We start from the raw sequence: 6000 nt of genomic DNA, 5'->3' as shown, positions 1-6000 counted from the left end.
CTCGGTCTAGGCAGAGCTACTAACTTGATAGGCAAGCAAGACCGATGGGTGACCTAGCCTGCCGCTCTTGATCCATCGGTCCAGGTAGTGTCCTTGGATCGACAGGCAAGCAAGGATTGGTGGGTGCCTTGCCCACCCGTTGACCCACCAATCTAACTTCTCGGGTTCCGATTGGGCCCAAATTTATCGGATAACCTACTTTAGTGATTCTAAACACATTGGAATCATCATATCTCATTGGTTATGACCCTAAAGTGAGACATACTAAACCTGATTCTTTTATGCTAGGTTATTCTAAGAACTCGCATCATCGCATACCGAATCTTCCTCGTACTAAGGGGGTGATCTTTTTACACAATTAGGTAACTGGGAAGAGGACTTTAGATCATTTAATCCTGGTTGTAGACTACCCATGTCATCATATCTTTATTGTGTAGGCTAGTCATCCACGAGTGCCATTGCATGCATTGACATGTGCATTATGAAAGTCATTTATGATTTGACATACTAGTATCTTTAATTGTTAAATGCCTATTATTGCTTGTGATATGAGATTATTGAATATGATGTTTTGCTAGACTAGATGTCGTAAGTCAGCTTGGACATGAATGCATTGGTGGCTCGTGGAATGGTATGCGGTGGCACTATGCAGTCATACTATCTAACATAGGAGCATGCGGTTAGGAATGACATATCTCTGTGCTACGACCTTTCCAAGCAGGGTTTAGGTGTTAAGTATATCACTGGGGGGAAGCTCGAGGTTGTGCACCAACGGTGGCGGTTAGAAGTATGCTCGACTGATCATTAGGATTGTCGGCAACTTTGGTGATACAACAAGAGGGCCAATCGTACTGCAGGGTAAGACCCATTTTACTTTAATGCAGGGTAAGACCCATTTTACTTTAATGTAGGGCGACGCCCATTTTAATTTTTGGTACCCACGGCCGACCTTCTCCAGCAACCCTATGGGCATATCGTGGGATGGGGTTCGCGGCTCGTACCCGAAGCATACATGCACTGTGATTGCGAGTAGCACATGACCTATGACTTAGAATTGTTGTCTAGGTGGACTAAGATAATAAAATGAATTGCACGCATATAGGCTCATTTGTATTATGAATAATTGTTTGGTCTTTCTTTTCAGTTACTGGGCTAGTGAGCTCATCCCATGTACACGCCATTTTTAGCTGATCTTACAGGTTATCTGGTCGAAGAACTAGAGTCGAGACCCACTATGGGGTTTCTAGTCGAGGACTGATGGGTCCTTAAAGATCTTGGGTATAGGGCCAAGTGCCCGTGTGAGAGTTGTATCACAGGACAGCAACACTAATACCATACAGGGATTCTTTTTTATTATTCTTGAAATGTTACTCCTTTTGTGTCCTGGATATTTAAATTATAATTCTTGTGTATATATTATGCCTACGGACCCACATATATATATTATGTATTACAATTTGGGTATCGAGAGTATTAGGGTATTTACAGGTATGTATATGTAAGACTTCCGCTAAAATACAGGATTTACTTGACTTATTGTGTGTATGTTTTGCTGTGGTTACTGTATCAGATGATCCTAGTAGGGTATTTACAGGTATGTATATGTAAGACTTCCGCTAAAATACAGGATTTACTTGACTTATTGTGTGTATGTTTTGCTGTGGTTACTGTATCAGATGATCCTAGTAGATTTCGGGTTAACAGGTGTTAACTCGGTCACCGGTCCGGTTCTGTATGGAACGGGGTACGACAATCGGTGGTATCAGAGCGCGATGCTTTACCCACACACAACATATAAGTTAGATCCCATAGAGTCTTATAATAGGACTCCGGGGTTGGGTAAACATAAAAGCCTTAAAGGAATGAAATCTGTACTAAGATAGAGGTCTAAATACTTGCATTCCGTGGCATGCATGGGAGTAGAACCTAGATAGATTAACAAAAGACCAAATGGGTATTCCATAAACCATTAAGTTAAATTTAATAAAAATTTTGGTAGCATAATGGCACCATTTTGAATTTCCAAAAAAATTTACATAAGTCACTTGATAAACCACAGACATAAAGATAATTAAAAAAATAGGGTAACAACCACTGTCACCACCAAACCACAACAGGATAATAAAACAAGTAAAACCTATCCAAAAGTTATAAACATCCATATGAATACTACCAAGTTCCAAACCATAAAAGTGCATCAGAAATATACAAACACCGAGTATTAAAATCACCATCATCAAGTAGGAAGGGAGGAATTGAAAGATAGGAAGGAAAGAATGTAGAGGAGGATCTACCATTTCATTGAACGTCTTTGGGTACGGTGGATGAATTTCCTCGCTTAGGCCATGAGTTGCAATGGAATTGGGAGTCAAAAAAATCTAATTGGTCATTTATCAAGACTACCTCCCTTTGCACGCAGCGGAAGTTAGCGGTGACGCTCTTGGAGACTTTATCCAAGTCCACTGTGAGGGTCTGGAACTCAGCCTTCATTCTCCTCAGTCTACGCTGTATCACCAACTCCTGGGCGACACTCTCCTCTACTTGCTCAGAAATCTTGTCCTACCTATCCTTCAAGGCATCAATGCTATCCATCAACTTCTGAAAATCAAAGGCCCCACTCGCAGGTGGTGGAGTTGTAAAATGTGGATCAGCAGCCCTAGACTCTAAGAGCTCCTCCTTGAGGATATCATCCTCATCTATCTCCTCCTTGTCTGGATGAGGGAAATAATTCTCATCCTCCTCGCTCACATACTCGGCCTCCATATCCACTGGCCCTTGCTCATCAGCCTCCTATGGTGCCCCCATTGGCACTAGAAACCCCATCCTCTTCAGATTCTCTCTACTAAACTTATCCCCAGGATACTTCCCCTCTTCTCCCACTAAATCCACTTGGAAGTACTCAAAGACTTTGGTGAGTGACCTCCCATAGGAAAAATCATAGTCACTAGGATGAGCCATATGGTACTCCATCGTCTTCATCATGACATAGGGGAGGTAAAGGCGGGAAGCACCCTCTTTAAAGGCCACAGAGATGCAATGTGCAAGGTAAGCTATCATAAAGCTTACCTGGTTCCTGTGACCTGCTCTGGGAAGCAGATTAAACTAGGCCAGGCATGCGAAAACTTGGGTAGCTACATTATAGGCAGTCTCAGACAACAAACTCTCCTTATGTCCACATATAATCTCAAAGATGACCTCCTACATCTGAACACTTAGACCTGGACCCACAACCTTGATCCTTGGAGCATTATAAAAATATGCACCTTCAGTTGATATACCCAAGATGGCTGCCAACAAATCCACTGTCAGAACAATGTCTACCCCCTTCACTAGACTGGTGAGAGAGTACTGTCCATCCCTAAAGGAAGCCTCCAGGTTATAGTAGAAGTACTGGACAAGGTCCTCGTGGCGTGGACTATCAGGGTAAAGCATGGGTTCCCAGCCCAAGGCCGTGAATCTCTCCAACATCTGATAGTCAGCAAAGTCCTCGGTCACTATAGTCTTTTCCATCATGACCGATTACTTGAAAAATATAGACCAGACAACACCTACCTCAGTACTATGGAACAAGCTCTTGCCGTAGTTCATAGGATCAAAAGAGGGGCTTCTTATGGGCTAGGTCCATGATGAAGAAGAACTAAGGGTAGCATTCCTCCCCCGGGAGGTAGGGGTCTTCCTCCTCTTAGAGGAGGAGGCAGTCTCCTTGCCCTTCCTAGACAACATCTTGAAAACACAAGGGAGATGTGTAAGTGAAAGGAACAGAGAATATGAAAAGGGTGTCATAAGTAGTATTTTAAAAGGGGGGGTGAGATGAACCCTATGAGAGAAAGGAAAAGTGCCAAAGTTTTTAGAGTGGTAGGGAGTTCCCTCTCTCCAAAACATCAAATTTTTGACAGGGGACGATGTCTGAGAGCCCTCTCACGCACACGGAGGATGATCCTAGAGGTGGCCTCCCGCCAGATAGGGGTAGGCAACTCCGGTTAATAGATTTTTGGAAGCTTCCGTCATCCTTCGAGCAGGCTACTTCTGATGGGGGAAAGGATCTTCCTCTTGCTATGAAAAAATCCTTTGCCTCTATAGTTGGCTCTGATATTGAAGCAGCTGAAAAAGGGGCTTCTCTTTAGAATCCTATTCCAAAATCTTATGCTAATATGGTAGGTAACAGTCCGTCAGTGGTGGATGATCTGCAAGAACCAGTTCATGCAGAAAACTAGACCAAGGTGATCATCCCCTAAGAGGCATTCGAGAATCTTTTAAACATATATCGGTTTTCCCTGATTGGTCGGCTCAATTTTTGTTTGCTTTCCTTGGATGATGTTTGCAAAGACGCTCATGAGAGGTGGAGACTCAAGGGTAAAGTGAAGATGGTGCAAATGGGCAAGTGCTTCACAATTTTTCAGTTTGAATCGGAAGAAGATATGGCTCTGATGTGCAGACAAAGTCTGATGAAGATAGGAAGTCAGTTTATCAGGTTTCAAAGATGGCATCCAGACTTTAGCATACATGAAAAAACGATCAATAAGGCTCTAGTTTGGGTGCATTTTCCTGATTTGCCACGGAATATTGGGACGAGAAGGTATTACTGACCATGGCAAAGGCAGTAGGGAGGCCAATTGGGCTCGACCGATGCACCATAAATGTAATATATGGAAATTTTGCTTTGGTTTTGGTGGAGATGGAGGTAGGGACCCCAAGGCCTGAAGAAATTCAAGTGGAATGCAGGCAACCTAGGACTGTGAACTTATTTGTTTTCAAACAACAATTGATCTTTGAGGGCTCATTGGGGAAATGTGGCTTTTACAAAAAAAATAGGGCACCAACTAAACATCTGTCGAGAGAAAAAGGCTTATGATGAACGTCAGAACACTTTGGACAAGGCTGGGATCCCAGAAGCAGTGTATGGAGAAGATAGAGTCAACTCGAAAAAAAGTAACTCACCTGGTCGAGCCATGTCTTTTTTGGAAAGAGGTGATGGCAATCTTTCAAATTCAAATTTGAATATTGTCTCTCAAACCTGTCCTAGCACTGAAAGAGGGAAGACAGGTGTATCACCTCTCATAATTAACGCCTCTCGGTTATCTAATATGGAGGAAGGAGAGATTTTAATTGATTTAATTAACACGAATCCTTAGTCTATTTTTCCCATTTCAGGTAACTTGGGATTATATCATGTGGGGGATGAATCAATTAAGGAAGCTACTATTAGTGAGGAGGCGCAAGTTAGGGAAGAAGCAAATATGGAATCCTTCGATTATGAGTATAAAGAGGTTTCCTCTGGCACTGAGGTAGACCAATCTGGCTTTGACTCCAGCTCTGAGGCTGGTTCGGAATCAGACCAATCTAAAATATTGAAGGAAGGGTTATCAAACCAGGTTGGCCCCACACCTGGTCCAGCAGTACAACAGGAAAACAGTGCATAACACCTTCTTCACAGGGTGCGGTGAGGGTTGTTACCTATGCTAAGAGAACTAGGGTGATCCTAGGGGGTAACAGTGGAGGACTGGCAGATAGGGGTGGTTGTACCTCCTCCAATAAGGTGCATTTGGCCCCTTTGTAATTTCCCTTGAGTAGATTGGAGGTCGCTCGAATGGGGGTTCACTCTGTTGACAAAGCGGTGGCCATGGTAAAGAAAGGGAAAGAAGTGGCGGAGAGTAGGGTAAGGAGCAACAAAGGTGGTGGTCAGACCTTGAAATCTAATAGGTCGAAAGGAAAAAACATGTAAGCATACGGATTTTCTATTGGAATATCCGAGGTGTTAAGAAGGTAATGGCCTCCAAAGCGCTACAATTTTTTCTCTGTGAGCACTCTCTTGATGTGGTGTGTATAGCAGAAACTATGGTGGATTCGGTGTCTTTCCCATTCAATTTTTTCAATCGGTTGGGTTTCATAGCTGAGCTTATCCATAATTCCCGCCGTGACAAAGTCCCAAACCTATGGGTCATTTAGAAAAAACTCTCTGCAGAGGCCGGTTGTGTTGTAATCATCTGAGCAGCTGATTTC

Source organism: Macadamia integrifolia, unplaced genomic scaffold, assembly GCF_013358625.1.
Source record: "Macadamia integrifolia cultivar HAES 741 unplaced genomic scaffold, SCU_Mint_v3 scaffold108, whole genome shotgun sequence".
Taxonomy (NCBI): domain Eukaryota; kingdom Viridiplantae; phylum Streptophyta; class Magnoliopsida; order Proteales; family Proteaceae; genus Macadamia; species Macadamia integrifolia.
This window is presented reverse-complemented; position numbering follows the sequence as displayed.